The sequence below is a fragment of the Centruroides sculpturatus genome, unplaced genomic scaffold (genome assembly GCF_000671375.1).
Source record: "Centruroides sculpturatus isolate CEXI.00-Female unplaced genomic scaffold, Cexi_2.0 scaffold916, whole genome shotgun sequence".
Lineage (NCBI taxonomy): Eukaryota > Metazoa > Arthropoda > Arachnida > Scorpiones > Buthidae > Centruroides > Centruroides sculpturatus.
Genome location: NW_019385142.1, coordinates 162810 through 180090, shown reverse-complemented (window position 1 = coordinate 180090; position 17281 = coordinate 162810). Strand labels below are relative to the sequence as shown.

The window sequence follows — 17281 nt, the reverse complement described above, 5'->3', positions numbered from 1 at the left end:
GAAATGTTTCTTTCACAAGAAATGTATAAAATTACAGTACTAAACAGACGATAGGTCGCCTAACTCGCCGTAGCGTGACGCTAGACGGCGAAAAATATATATTTAATTATAATAAAGTTACAATAAATTAAGTTAATATATAATTATATATACAGTACCTAATTTATATATAATTAATATATAATTATATGTACAGTACCTAATTTATATATAATTTATATAATACTGTCCAGACGATAGAAATCTCTCCGTAGCGTGGCGCTACGGACGGCGGGTAAGTAGTTCGGCTGCCCGATGACGTTTTACGTATTATAGGAGTTATTTTTACCGTCGTTTACGGATAATGCCACAATTTTTATAGGAATCATAACTATAGGAAACGGTTTTATAGGGGGATCTACTGTACTATAAATTACCACCGATGGACTTTCGGGACTTTCAGTATATATTTGAACTCGGGATCGAGACGAGTTGAAATATATGCTTTTTCCTTCCCTAAACGAAGAAGATTCTATCTTTATCTCTATTTACCAACCCCTAATCACCAACGTAAGACGGTATAAGAAGTATTCGAATTATACGGCGCATCCGAACTCGTCCGTCAAACAATTAGCGCGTAGCGTAAAAAAGATTGGCCACCCCCGGTCTAGAGTCTACTAAGTCTTAGTTCTAAATTATGCCGCTACTGGCGGGAACTGGTTTTGTCAGTTTTGAGTCAAATTATTAGTTAAAAGTCAAAAATAAATTTACGAATAGACACCCGGCTCCCAAATGAATTATTCTGTAAAAAAATTAATGTAAGATTATCGGATGGAATTACGAATAAAATAAAACATAGGGGGACATAAAATTTGATATTTTCCCACCGAGCCAAGCGCTATTATTAGTAGTGATTGGACGTTCTGTAATATACGTAAGTATACAGTAGAGCCTCGATTATCCGACCTAATTGGGGACTGGGGTTGGTCGGATAATTGAAAGGGCGGATAACCGAAAAGTATGAAAAAATCCATTATTAGTGTATATTATTATATCCCATGTAATTAGTATATTAGTATATCGCTATTAACCTACTTCGCGTTATATTTTCATCGATGTTAAGCCTAACAAAAATTTTTTAAAATAATAATCATCGCTATTGTATCGTTAAAAATTAGAAAGTTAAGCCTCGTTTAAAAACTGGCTCCCTTTCGTGGTCGAATGATTGTTGCCAGCTAAAACACGTAAAAATAATATTAAAGTAGCCATAGCCAAATATTGTAGCGCCACATCAATAGCGGACATTTGAAATTTGCCGACTAGAACGGTCGGTTGATAGGGGGTCGGATAATCGAGGCTCTACTGTATAGCCTAAAAAAACATTACTGTTTCATTAATTATAAATTCATTACGTACAGTACGTGACATACGCGACCATCGTACTGTGATACCCCGACTTATGCGATTTTCAAATCTGGTCGATTCGTCTTTTGTTTGAGCGCCACGCAACCCTCGATTACTCACTCCCCCCACACTGTTGTTCGGCTTACGTGTTCGGACGTGTCGCGCGGAATCGACACATAGCTACAATCTATTTTGTGTTATTTATTTCTGTGTTTCTTATATCTACGGAGATTTCAGAGAGACTACTACGTCATCCAAACGAAATAGAACTAATTCTTCCGCATCGAACAAGAAACGAAAAACCTTATGTTTCGAATGTAAAGTTAACATTGGGTACGTTCGTACGGTCGAACGAGTTAAACGAGAATGACGACATCGTTATTCCTATTTCGTTTGACTTTACGAACGTACCCATTATTAAAGACTTGGATACAAAAATGAAAATTTGTGAATTGGCAAAGAAGTTTGATCTACTGGAATTGTCGGTCGGAACGATTATAAAAGGTAAAGAAAAAATTCTCGAAGCTGCGAAATATGCTCGATCTTTACATTCAAGCATCATTCGTAAACGTCACAGTATTATCGCTGAGATGGAAACAATGTTAATATTATGGTTTGATAATCAAGTTAATGTGAAAAATTGTAAAATAATATAGGCCTAATTTGTTATACATATGTATTATCTAAGATTTTATTAAACATTTTTTTCTAAATCGTTGTTTTCTTTAGTCTCCGGCCCCAATTGAAAATTATTTGTATGTATTTATATGCGAAATTATATCCCGACTTACGCGGTTACCGCTCGGTCCCATCTATCGCGTAAGTTCGGGGTATTGCTGTATTGTCTGGACATTATTTTTGAAAAGATACTTAGAGAAAAAGACAGGGTTCGAGACTAAAACCGTCTCTCACTCTATAGGTGGAAGGGACGTAATGTTCGTTAGGAGGAAGTACTCGGCACGTTTTTCTTTAATTGAATTCTGATCGGACGGAACACTTTAAACGGCGCATAACAATTACGGCAAAACGTAAATAATCGTACGTTGATTAATTGTTAATTCGTCAAAAAAACGACGTGGACGGAAGAAGGACAAAGAAAAAAATGAAACTCGATACGAACCTGGAAGGACGGACGAAGGCGAATTTAGGCAAAGTTCGAATGTCCAGTTACCCAGGCGATTTGCTAGCGCTTCCAAGGGTGGGAAATGCGTTCGATATTCTTACATTTATATTACCAAACATTATCGTATAAAAATCGTGCATTATTTGCGTAATAACGATACGACCCGGGACTATTTTCAATCGAAAATTAAGTAGACATATTTGCAAAAATTGTTTGCCAATACCCGAAGCGGTGGTTAAATATGGCTACGGGACGCGATAATTGTAAGAAACATTTTTTATCGTTGTTTTAATGTAAGAAACGCCGGATCCTAAAATAAAAGGTCGACGTTTGATCAATTTTAACTTTGTTTTAATGTTTTCAATAATCTATTTATGGTGTTTATGAAGAATTTATTCTATCTTCAAAGCCAACTTATTGCTACTTCCGTGTTGGACGAAGAAAAAAGGATTAGAGAAAAATACTTTAAAATGCGTCTACTTAATTTTCGAACATTATCGTGTTTTTTAAGGAGAAACTCGTAAGTAAGGTGTCTGTGTAAAAATTTAACTTTTCATTTTTAACTACATTAATAGTAATCACGAATAAAGCATTCGTAACTCGTAATTATCACCAGAAAATACCACAGAACGGGTTTCGGCCATTGGCGCGGTTTACCGCAGCGGCATAATTTATAACTAATGCTGGCTTAGGGCCTAAAGTCTAAACGCTTGTTTTGGCGAGAAAAACAGTCGCTTCGGTCCGAATTATTGCGCCGTATAGTATATTAAAGGATTTGAAAGGTAAGTAAATCTAACGTCTTGTTTTTCGCCGTACCTGATCTTTATTTACGAACCCAGTAAAGTGTTACACTAGGACACATTTCTGTAGATTTGGATGCTTGGAAAAGGTCGGTGGCCGAGGTATCCTATAATAGGAAACGCTTTGGACGACTTTTAAGTTATTGAATTTATACATTCTGGCGCAAATCCGTTTTTACGGCGGTTAGAGGGCGAGCTAATATTCGGTTGTTTCCGGCTTTTGATTTTTGGGAAAGTGGAAACGACGACTTTCAATTTTCAGAGAAAATCGAGTTTATTATCGAAATTTTTGGACAAACGCCTTACTTATAAATGACAAGGGCACGCGCTTACCAACAACGAGCGACCGGGAAGCGGTCGAAACCAATAGTAAGGGACCCGGGTTCGAATCCGGACGGGTCGATAAATTCTCGGAAATTTTTCGGGGGTGATCCGTCCGGATATGTCGGGTCCCGTCCCAACCCGTAAGAGGCTCTCTTAGTGCCTACGGGACGGAAAGAGTTAACTCTTTCCACCCTGTAGGTACCAAGAGGTCCTCTTTTAACAGGCCCATTATGGGTTCGTCCGGGTCCATAATGAAGCGAGCGGATGGAAAGGGACAGAGCCCGACATATCCGATCTGCCCCCGAAAGATTCCTGGGGTTTCCTTGACCCATCCAGTTTCGATCCCGGGTCCCCCAGGACGGTAGGCTGCCACTTTGACCGCTCGGCCATCCGGCCACCGTGATATATTAAAAAAAATTCTATTTTAAATTTAATTCCAATCTGAAAAATGGTTGATGATAATAGTTGATACCCTAGTGTTCAACTATTATTAACAACCACTTGTACGCAATTTTAAATGTTCTGGAGCTTTAACTGACAAATCTAACGGGCAATTGGAAAAATTCAAAGAATTACCATCCCGCGTTAGGGCTATTTCACACTATGACCGACTGGCCCGACTCCGAGTCGTGTTGCCACGGCAACAGCAGTCTGCCGACCGACTAGTCGTTCCAGTCGGACAGATTTGAAAAGTTAAATATTTGTAGTCGGTGAGCTACAGCCAATGAGAGCTTCGAAGCTATAACCAATCAGAGTTTAGATTTATCCAATCTTCGTCGAAGTTAGAAAATGGCGGAAAGTATAGATTTCTCGGAAGCTTTAATAAACCAAGTCAGAACGTATCCGTGGCTATATGATATTCGGCCAGCCGATTATAAAGACAACATAAAAAAAAAATAATAATTCTTGAACGGAGATTTTCAAGAAACTAAACGTTGAAGGTACGCGATTGACTAATCTAATAATCTAATAATGACGCCATATCTAAATGCACGATCGCTTTCCATGACGGCCATGTTTTCTGTTTAATTTAAAAAACTTACCACGATTGGCTAGTGTATCGATCTATAACTCGCGTTCTGATTGGTCCTTATGAGTCGGCCTCCGACATATAATCGTACTTAGTGCGAATGCTTTTACTACTAGTCAGTCCAATTATAAAATCGGTCGGGTCGGACCAGTCGGTCATAGTGTGAAACAGCCCTTAGTCGCTATTTTCCACTAGGAATCTCAACTTTTACCCTGAATTATATGCACATAATTCTTAATCAGAAATCTTTCAGCAAAATGTAATTCACATATTTGCTATTTTCTTGCGAGTTGTAAATAATTTCGAGGAATTATACATTATACGTTCCCATTTATCTAATTGGTTCGGAAGTGGTGTAAAAAACTGTTATTTCTCACCAGATTTGCAGTAGCCAGACTTAGCCTACTCCTAGTCACAAAACAACTTGTTCGACACGTCGTTGTTTCTTTTCCTAGTAGAAAAAAATTATAAATACACTCGAAAATGGCAAAACTACCTACTAACCAAAGTTAAACCTTCTTCTGGTGGCCGCAAAACGACTCGATCGCCAACTATCGACATTAACACGCATTAACTTTAATTCATAACATAGCTCGGAGACCAGTATATCTATCGACTCTGGTTAAATGACTATAAAAACAACTGTCGATATAATAGGATGGCGAGGGGCTATCGGCGGAAATGTCGAGAAACGCCGCTCCGGTGTATAATAGCGTCGCACGAATAAAACAGCCGACGGGGGGAAGGCCGGATTTAAAACTTAATTCAAAACATCCAAATGTTCCAAAACGGAGATTTTTAAACCGATCTTAAAAATATTTTAAACGTATAATAAGAAATTCGCCTAATTTCTTTCTAAAGTAAATGCCAAACATTAGTATCGTTAAGTAAAGGTTTCTAATTCGCATAGCGAGACCGGCGATCTTTATCGGGAATAAAGCCAATTGTTTAAATCTCGATCTCCGCTTAGTGCGGATAATTAAGAAAGAGGCGACGTTCGTTTGATCTCGGTCTGGCTATTGGAAGAAGAAACCTTTATTTACAGTTATATCCGTTTCGTGTCGATAATTTTGTTAAATGCCTTACGAATACAGTAACATCGTTTTTACTATAAAATTGGATTATTTCTTATCTGGCAACAGTTAACGTCGGCCGGTCTCGGGAGGCCGAAACTGTGAGGTAAGTTTAATTTTTTTGACGCCGGTCGTTTTACATTTTAAACGAGAAGAGCGAATTATTTCTGCGGTAAACGAATTCCACGGTCGACGGCCATTTCCATAGGTCCGTAAACAATACGGAAATTCATATTGTTGCCGGCAAACGGAAGCTAGAAAGAGCCGTGCCACCTTAGTTTCGGCAGAAGCCGCGATGCTTTCGTTTGCGCCGGATGCGGGATCCGACAAGGTGGAAAAATGATTTGTATTAATTTTGAAGAGTGTCTTTCCGGGTCCGTTAGAAACACAATTGTCTCCTCTATCGAAATCCACCTTTCCGATCTGCGGAAGGTGGCAACGCATCGCTTCGAAATGTGACGTTTGGTATGGCAAATCGTTGCATTTTCTCCACGGTTGGTGGCGTGTTATTCTCCCGTCTTTATTCGCCGGGGTGGCCTTGCCCGCTGCCGCCTCGAGCGAATCGTCCAATTTGAAAACTGTCCGAGTGCCTATTTTCATACGTGGGTGTTCGGACTTTGTTCTTATTAGTCTGTTGTTTATTCCAACGATTCTTGCTCGGTGATGCGTCGGTGGCGTCGACCCGCACTCTAACTTTTTATTCCCGTTGTGCTTGGATCTTCTCTCGTTATTAAACCTTCCTTACAAACAAAAAATGTGTTGTGCGGTGTCGAAGGTGGTCGGTTCTCGTAAAGTGCGGACGGAAAAACGAATTAGAGCGAAGAAGAGCCGGAGTGGCTTCGATCGGGTGTGCGGAAGAAGGTTGCCGGTCGTCTCCAATTTGTGTCGGTCCGGCGTTTCGTCCGAGACGCGTTCTTTGCCAGAGGTTCTCTGGGCCTAATTTGCTGCTGCTCCACCGGCAGCGGTTTCGGGCGTCCGGAAGTCCATCCGGGGGCACGGGCCGGTCCGGGAAAGCGAACGTTTGTTTGCACTTTGGCTCGCCGTCGTCGAACGGTGTACTGTACGGTCCGCGGAACGTGTTGTTTTATGGCGGAGTTTGGTCCGATCGGAACGGAAATAACTTTGCGTTAAACGAAATGGAAATAAAACCGACGACGAACCCGAGGACGGAGTCGACGGTTTGTGTGTTACGTGTGTAGAAAAGAGTGGAATGATTGTTGGGTTAAATTTTCTGTCTCGGGAACTACGAAACGTTTGCACATAATATTTTGCATGTATTAGTTCGAAACCCTAAGATATCTTAATCTTACTAAAAACTTAGACTGACGAGGGAAGGCCGTGCGTGCACTTTTTAACGATACTACTATCAACAGTATTTGTATAGATTATAAATAGGTAATGATTGGTAATTGTGTAACTATTATGGTGTAGGCCTTGGTGTCTTTTATGAGCGGGTAAAGTCATTTGCACAAATAAACAATATACAAACACAAAATTTGAAAAGTAATTAATTAATAATAGAATGAGTAGCTAACAGAAATTATTAGTAATCTTGAATACCGGTGCAAGTTTCATTTTTCGTGTCCTTAAGGAAAAGATAAAAACCCGGGAATTAAACATTTTTTGTATTTGTGTTACGTGTCATTTTTAAAGTTTCTAGATAGACACATTTTAATAATGACGGTATAATTTTAAATATAAGTAAAGAATCGTCTAAAAAATACTGTTATTTGCTCACAATGTTTCCTTATATTTAGGAAGAGAGACTACGCGAGAAGTGGTTACGAGACGAATGATAACCGACCGAGAATGCCGGTCGGCCTTTGGATTTCTCCCGCAATGTTATACAACGGTCACGTCGTTGTCGTCGTACGAGGTTATCGTCTTTACTATTTGTAGTTATATATATCTTAATATGCATATACTATATATAAAAATTACTTTATTAATGAACAGATGTAGTTTATATTACACTTAACTTGGTACCGCATTAAAAAACATAGCGACTAAAATGTTTATTGAAGAAGAAATGTTTTTGGACTAATTTAGTCCAGCATCCGCTCTCCAATTAGAACTTGGATACAATTCAGAAACTAGAATACAAAATTAACAGCTAACAGTAGAATAATATACAGTACATTCAGGTTAATTGGGACTGCCATTTATATGGGACACATATTGAAAGACAGAAACCAAAGAAATAAGCCAAATTTATTTTGCTTATTTGGGACATTCTACTGCTTTGTTGGGACATCATATGCTGCAAACAGGAGTATGTGTTAATGGGCCAATGTTAAAAACCAAATCAGAAGAGTTAGCTACAAAGATGGGTCACACAAATTTCAAGGCTACAGATAGGTGGTTGTTATGATGGAAAACTCTACATGAAATAAAATTTAAGAGGGTACACAGTGAAAAAGTGCTGATACTTCAAGTGCCAAAGAGTGAAGATCAACTGAGTTGCCTGAATAGCTGCAAAAATTCAGTCCTGATCAAATCTACACAATACAGATGAAACAATGCTGTTTTATCATGCCATCCCAGATGGTTCTCTGAGTTACAAACATAGAAGTACTGTCAGGTTCAAAAAAAGGCAATGGATCACATTACCATAGTGTGCTGCTGTAATATGTCAGGAAGTGATAAACAGAAGTTATTAGTTATTGGAAACACACTAAGCCTCAGTGCTTAAAAGTTCATAGAATGGACTGTTTATGCTGTTTATGCTGCCATTTGAATATTATGCCAACAAGAATGAATGGGTGAGTTTGAATATTTTTCTGAAATGGCTTATAACTTGGGATTCAGAACTGCTGAAAAAATCAACAGCTATACTATTTTTGGACAACTCTGCTACTCATTTTCACTTAATGTGTTTGAAACATTCATCTGTAGTTTCTTCCAGCTAATACCACGTCCTTGATACAACTATTGGATATGGTAATAATAATAAATTTGAAAAAGTTGTATCACGGAAGGTTGATACAATATATACTTCAAGGAATATAAGAAATTGTCTAAAAATATCTTATCATCTAAGAATAAATTTAAAAAATTTAAAACGATGGAGTCAGAATATTCTAATCTTACTTAATTGTACTGTACACAAAACATTTTTCTTGTACTCGGTTACAGTACAATTAAGTAAGATCTTATCATCTACCACAGCACTTAACAAAATTAGTTCCAAAATTACTGTTTTACAAGCTGTACATTATGCTGTTGGTAGTTGAAGAAAAGTGAGCTGTAGCAAAATTCAGAAATGCTTTTCTCATTATGCTCTTAAGATTTCAAAATACGAAATGTCACACACACTGATAACTATAGTGAAACTGCTTATGAGCTACAAAATGTTAGAAACCATGAAGAATCTGTATGTTAATAAAAGAGAGTTTCAGTTTGTTTGATTTAGTTTAACTAAATGGCTGGGGCTAAAAATATGGTTCAAATATCAAATTAAAGCTCTTAACCTGTAGATAATGCTACCAAAGAGAGATTTGAGAAAAGTGCAATGGTTCAGGTGTGTCAGTGTGGCAAAGGTATGAAAAGTCTACAGGACAAACATGTCTGGCAATTGTAAAACCTCTTGCACCACTACAGCTCTTCTCACAACCTATACTTTGGGAACCATGGATATAGTATATAAAGAAACAAGTAAATTATTTTGAACAAAAAGAGAAAAATTATGACCAACAACTAAACAGAATAACTAACTCTCTCAAACCACAAGAAAAGCATTAAAGAATTGCCAATGAAGAGTAAATTAAGTGTGATTTGTTTCACTATTTAGAAACAACTTTTTTCTACAAAATAAATTTATTTCAAATAAAAAGCACAAAACAAATGTTTTTTATAGTATAAAATAGCAAATATAATTAAAAGCATACTCAAGAAACAACTGAACAAATAACAGCAGTGAGACAATTCCGATCCTTCTTGCATGCCATTCTCTCACCTAAAACAAATTTTAATTCTTCAACTACTGGGAAGAAGTATGAACCATTCTCTACCACTAAAGTCTAGCCTAAGGGGTAAAAACAATTCTGTATCCAGGTGCATAGCAAAAAGAAATTTTCAGTATTTAAAGAGTGAACATAACAATATTGTTCATTGTTCTTTTAATTGTTATAAATAGTCAGGTCTAGCCTCAACAATTTTATAATGATAATTTAATGACAAAATAAATTTGTTTTATGGTACATTTTAGTTGTTTCAATATTAACTTCTCTTTCTGGAAGTTGGAGATCACATGATTTATGGTGTTCTCTGGAAAAGCAGACTGCAGATGGTAAGATGCTTTTGAATTTTGTTTGGTCAGGAGTGTGAAGTAGTCGTCTTAAACTAAACATAAATAAGTAATCAAGAATGGAAAGAAATTGAGTTTCTCTCATAAGTTAATGATACGGGAGTAATCATTTTATACCTTTCAGTTTTTAATTAATGAATTAACAATTAGTTGTTATTGATTAATTAATTAAATATAAATTTTTAAATAAATCATTGTTAATATATTACAGGGTCAAATAAATCCAGCTATTGTATTTCTTGTGTTTAGTTTCTTACTAGTTTGACTACAATGTACAATGTAATAACTTGGCATTATTAAAAACAAATGATCATCATGATAAGGATATTGTAAATGGAACAAATTTAAATCAATGGTTTTGTTGGATGAAATTTGTATTAAACATTGGAATATATCAAAAAATTACATTAGAACTAATTACTGGGCTTGAAATGCAGGATCTTGGAACAAAAAAAAATGATATTTTGACCAATAAAAATACAACAAAACTGACATATCTTGCACTAAACTGTAGATTTACAGAGAATTGGAGGACATGAACATAATTAAATGGATTCCAAAAATTTTGTATCCACTGGAGCTCATTACAATATTGACATGTAAAACTTAACATTTCTACTTATTGCTAAAATAATATAAATTTGTCTACTACTGTTGTAATACAGGGTTTGTCCAATAAGTATCTGGACTAAAATCATAAAAAGAAATTCGTTGATAATATATGTACAGTGAATAATTTTCAAAATATAAACTTCCTGCATCAATACACCACTGCCAGTGTTTTTTCAGCCTTCGTACGCCCCCTGGAAGTCAGCAATTGCAAGGCTGTTCAAGCACCCCGCCAAAGCCACTTGGACGGCCTCAATTGTCCAGAAATGACATTCTTTATGCTCCTTTTGATCTGAGAGAACAAAAAGAAGTTAGGGGGAGTCACATTTGGACTGTAGGTGGTTGGGGCAGTGTTGACACATTGTATTTGGCCAGTACCTCCCTCACAATTTGCAGTGTGTGATTGGGTGCATTATTGTGATGGAGCATCCAGGTATCAACGATCTCCCTTTGGACGCTATGAATCCTAATCCTCAAACAAACATATAACCAGTGATCAGAGTTCAAAAGTTCTTGCACTTCGGCAACATTTTCATCGGTTTCTGTCACTGTCAGACGTCCAGCACGTCTTCATCTTCGACGTCTTTCCAGCTATCTTTGAATTGTTTACGTCACTGAAAAACACACGTTCTGGACATGGCTTCGTCCTTGTAAGTCTCACGGATTATATCAAAAGTCTCCATAGCGGATTTGTTGAATTTAATGTAAAATTTGATGGCAAAATGCTGCTCAATTGTTCACTGCATCTTGACTCTCGATGTGAGTACTAAACGTATTTTCACTTTAGGCACAATCTACACACTCCAAAGGCTCAGAAACATCTGAGCCTGGTCTGGTAGCTTACGTGACATCCCCATCATCAATTCTGCTAATAGAGACCGCCCTGCACCCCTTCCAATTGGCAGGAAAAACCAGTCTCGATACTTATCGGACAAACCCTGTATTTTTGTTTACTCTTACTGCTTAACGTACTTCTTAACATCTGTAAAATGATTTTAGTTTGTAAATCATCTGTGATTCAGAAAAAAATTTTTAAATATATTTGGTGCATAATAATAATAATAATAATGCTTTAAAATTAGAAAAATGTTTAGTTCAAAACACTCTATCTCATGTTGCATTTAAATGATGATAGTAATTGGAGAAGCCTCAAATATTTAAGTGGAAGATAGAAGAGTTTTTAAGTTTTAGTTAAGATTTTATTTAGATTGTGTCTAAATTTTTTCTTATTTTTAAAAAGTTTATCTAATTATGAAGTGAAAAAATATAGATTAAATATCTATCAACTAATAAACTATGTAAATTAAATAAATTGTGTAAAATTATATTTTAATTTACTAAAATCAGTTTGGATGTTTTCAGTTGTTTCGTGTAAATCATTGCCCAGAAATTGCATATCTAATAAAAGTGAATGATTTTGGCTAAATACCACAAGGTATGTACATTAACCTCATAGAATTTTAATTATATTTTGACTATTTTCATTATTAAATTTTTATGATTATTGCAGCTGTAATTTTATAAATGTTTGAAACTGGCAATAATATTTATTTATACTAATATTTAACAAAAGATGATGATTATTTATATATTTTATCAGGATTAAAAGTTCAAGAAGTGATCAATTTGTGTTGCATGTCGGTTTATAGAATGCAATACAAGTTGAATGTTTGCTCGAACTGAAATCCACATGTAACTTATAACATAAATCAAGCATTTATGTATTTATTCTATTTACTGTAATATACTACTGATTTTTTAATTCTTTCCTGAGGATGATGGATATGAGAACTTTGAAAGCATTAGTAAAACTTGTGTTTTAATTTTGTTTTATTATATTTGTTAACATTGATAGAGTTAGTTGTCATTTATAATCTTTGTGCTGTTGAACGTCATCAGTTTCTATTTAAACTGATATTTTGTAGTGACACAAATCTGTATGTATTTGTGTGTCTACAAAATGTTTAGCTGAAATGAATTTCATATTAAAGATTTATTTAGATTTATCTTCATTAGTATTATATTTTATATTATTTATAGCATTAAAAAAGGCAAAAGTATTATATAATGTCTTCACATCATAGTATCAATTTTGCATGATTTTATTATCTGTCAGTTTAAATGTGTTGATGTGAAATATGTAGCAGTTGAGAAGTTGTTTTTCTTATTACTGATTATTAGGAACCAGATTTTTGTGTAAAATCATTTTTTTTTTCTTGAAAGATATTTCATGTAATAAGTATAAAAAACAAATTTTTGGTGTTTTAGGACCAGTAGGAGTTATAAAAGCATATAAAAGCCTATTTGAAAGGATAGAGCATATTTCTCACATTTTTCCATAACAACATAATTTTGAAATAAATTATATCAAAAATATAGAAAATATTTTATAAATGGTTTTTGTGCTAATTTTAAATTTGAAATTGAAAGTGACTCTATAACTTCACAGTCAATTTGCTGTTTTTACTTATATTGTAATTTGCATTATTATTAGTACATATTTATAGTTACTTTTATTACAGTTACTATAGTTTTCTGCCTACTAGTAAAATTTGTGTTTTGCATTGTAGACAGATTCCTTAAGCTTATATTATGGTTAAACCAAAGCCATGCTTACCAGCTAAATATAGGGCATATGTGGCTTAATCTGAGTGAATATTTTCCACATATAATTAGGTTCTATATTTACCCAGTAACAAGACCATTTTGTGTGAGAAACAGTCACAAGCTTTTTATCTGGCATCATTACACTGAAAAGGTAGGAAAAGAATTTCAAATGCTGACAGAAATAAATCAAAGTTACCATTTTTAACAGATTTATATGCCACTGTGATTAGTGCTGATATCTCTTAGTAAACTAAAGAACAAATAAATTAAAGTATTCCTACAGAAATGCCGTGCAAAAAAAATCATGCCTGGTGAATTGACTTTAAGGAAGGATAACTTGTCAGAGATGTTTGAGGAGTGCATTGAGTCAGTTCAAGACAGGCTCAAAGGAGAAAAATATTTGGTTAAGTGTTGATGAAATCACAATTTATATATGTTTATTTTTGTAGTTTTAATGATTTGTTTATCTTGTAAGATTTCATTTAACATTCATAGATCTTCCTTTCACAATTCTGTCCCAAATTTCAATTTCCATCTGACCATCATTAGTAACCTTTGTTCCTAAATATTTAAATTCATCACATTCTTTAATCAATTCAATTTTTTCATTTTCCTCCCAAACTAAATCACATATGTCTCCAGTTCCAATTACCATATAATTAGTTTTCTCCATATTTATATTTAGTCCCCAGTTATTGTATTCTTCTTTCAGCTTTCTTGTCATATATGTTAAATCATCATAATCATCAGCTATAACTAATTGATCATCTGCAAATAATAATGTATATACAGTATTATCACTGACCATTAGACCCATACCACTACATTTTCTCTTCCATATTTCCATAGCCATTTGAATATAAATTTTAAATAATGTTGGGGAAATACAGCAACTTTGGCATAAACCTTTAGTGACCAGAAATCCTTCAGATAATGTTGTTGCTATTTTAATTTTTTAATATTATTTACTAGTAGCCTGGGACGCCCCCTAGTGGGCGTTATTTACAAATTGCCATTACCCGTTGAATAGGTTAATAGATATTAAAATATTACCTTATATTACCTTAACTATTTCAATACTTACGGTCTTACGTAGTGATTCAAACCTATCCAGTTTTTTGTTATTCACCCCCTAGTGAACATTACATGCATTCCGTGACAATAATAAATTCCTATTACAAATATACTGAATTATTTATATTGTTATATTGACCAAATAATAATTTATTGGCCAAATGAATAATAATAATTTATATTGTTAATTTAAATAATAATTAAAATTGTTAATTTAATTTGAATGTTTGAAATATGACACACGATAGGTGCGCCTCTAGTGTCCGTTATCAAACGGTTACGGGACGGACGGACGGATACCTGTTGAATGGGTTATATATATAGATTAGCAAGGTTGAGGTCGAAGTTTTAAACGTGAAAACGTGTACGTCAGACGTTCAGCGCCACTTTCCTGTAAGCCTAGAAGTTTGACAATGGTGTTTGGATAATTGGTGGAATTATGCTTGACATTCCAAACACTATTGTCAAGACTCTAGGCTTACAGGAAGGCGGTGCTGAACGTCCGACGTACACGTTTTCGAGTTTAAAACTTCAGCCTCAACCTTGCTATTATTTTCCTGTTTATTGTTGTATTATCTAATACTTGCCATAATTTTTTAGTTGGTATACTATCGTATGCCTTTTCTAAGTCAAATAATAAATGTGGAGTTTGATTTTTAGCAACTTTTTTCTCAGTTATTTGTCTAACACAAAATATGATCAAGTGTGGATCTTCCACTCCTAAAATTTGCTTGTTTCTCATTTTCCATGTCTTTGTATTCCTCTTCTAGATAATGGTTTAATAATTTTTCATATAACCTGCTGAATGTACTGTACATGTAACAGTAATACCTCTGTAATTTTTACACTCTTCTTTTTTACCTTTTTTATGTATTGGTGACAGATATCCAACTTTCCAATCTTGTTGGTTAACTTCTTCATTTATACATTGTTCATTAAATTTTTGCAAATTCTAAATAATCTATCAGATCCACGCTTAATTAGCTCTACTGGTGCTAATTAAATCTTTAAAAATAATAAAGCTAGTGGCACCAATGACACTAGCTTTATTATTTTTAAAGATTTAATTATACTTTTAAAAAGTTTCATATCTATCTGAATATAGTCATCTTTCATATTGTCTTGTATGTCTCAATTCTCTGTGTTGTAAAAATTAAATCCATTCAATTTGTGCAATAAAGTCTTAATTTTCTAGCTGGAAGTGCTGTGAGACTGTCAACCAAAATGATTTTTAGATTAAAGTGACTAACTATATACGTAGTACAATCCAAAAGTTTGGGTACTTGGCTTAAAATTCCTTGCCTTAAAAAGTTTATATTGCCGATGCATATTGACTTTTAAAGTAATCACCTTGGGCAACAATACACTTCTGGAAGCACTGCTGGAAGCCATTTTTTGAAACCTCCTGTAAGGCCTCCTGCGATGCTGCTCTCACTGATCTGATGACACAAAACGGCGTCCCTGCAAATGTTTTTTCATTGATGGAAACAAATAAAAATCACACGGAGCTAAGTCCGGTGAATAGGCAGGGTGTGGAAGCAAATTAATTTGAGTTTTGGCGAGAAACTGTGTGACCATTTGGGGATGATGTGCAGGTGCGTTGTCATGCAGAAGATACCAGTCTCCACTTTGCCAGATCTGTGGCCATTTATGACGAATGGATTCCCTCAAACAACATAAAATGTCTACATAATGCTCCTTGTTTACTGTTTTGCCTTCGGGAATAAATTCTGAATGAACAATTCCTTGAGAATCAAAAAACACCTCCATTATGACTTTTCAGTTGCTCGGTACATGTTAATATCTTCCGTTAAAGTACACTGGCAACTAGTCTTTGATAAGTGAGTAGCAGTAGCAATTTTTTCAAGGGTTTGGCGACGATCTTTGCGAACACATTGAGAGACTAACTCAACATTTTTCTTGTTCCGTGAAGTCAAAGGTCGGCCAGAGCATTCATCATCTGCGATGGATTCTCGGCCCTCTTTAAAATGCTGATGCCATTTGTACACCTTTGATTTCATCATGGTAAAATTACCATACACCTTTCTTAGCAATTTTAAAGTCTCCGTAAGTGTTTTACCTAAACACTGACAAAATTTAATGTTTCAGCGCTGTTCTTGAAACTCCGTTTTTATTACGTTGCAAAACAAAGTTAACTATCTTCGAAAGAAAACAACAGTGCTCACAGTTTAATCACATGACATGGGCGAAACCAACCTGAACATGTAGGAAAGGTTTGATAGAATCAATTTCATACATTGTAACTTCAAATACATGCTTTTGTTGTCATACATTACTGCAGTCCTCGAACTTTTGGATCATACCACGTATATATATATATATACAGGGTGCATATGAAAGTCCCTTTAACCAGAAAATTCTTGCAAATGGAGAGAGCTACAGCTATGCAAGTGAGGTAACGGTAAAGTAAAGCGACTACACCCAACCTAATGCAAATGACAGCAGCGCCCCCAGTGGCGAAATTTGGAAGGTAGGCAGTGCAAATTGAAAACGAAAACAGATAAAGCAAACCTTCCAATTAGAAAGTTTTAGAGCATCAATTAATTAGTATGAAAAGACGTGTGGTTCACACGGATAAGATAAATTGTCGCATGTTTATCCAAAAATGTCCGAAAGTGATGCACGCCATTTTGTGTAAACATTTGAAAAGAATAGCCATAGGTATGAAGAAATGCTCACAATTTACTGCATAAAATACATACTTATGTCAATACAGTTTGGTAACAATGGCGTGTATCGTGAGCAATGGCAAACTTTTTGAACATACTCGACATTAACTTGTTATCACTGCGTGACAGTTTGCATTTTCGTTGTTTTTTGTGTGATGTTATCAAACTGTATTGACATCCTTCTTCGCTTTCGAAGGTCAAACGCATAAGCAATATAGGGGGTTCCCAATAGGAAGCCCAATTTCAGCACTACTATATGAGC

At 35.2% G+C, this 17281-nt stretch overlaps 1 protein-coding gene across 2 annotated transcripts in view; it reads left to right on the top strand.

Moving 5' to 3' along the window:
- Positions 1-17281, top strand: part of LOC111635357 (ubiquitin-conjugating enzyme E2 J1-like) — a 69090-nt gene that overhangs the window by 42816 nt on the left and 8993 nt on the right. For both annotated transcript variants that reach the window (XR_002758360.1, XR_002758359.1), the window contains exons 7-8: positions 7491-7609; positions 12011-12083. The gene's annotated coding sequence lies outside the window, so the exon portion shown is untranslated. The remainder of the gene's footprint in view (positions 1-7490; positions 7610-12010; positions 12084-17281) is intronic.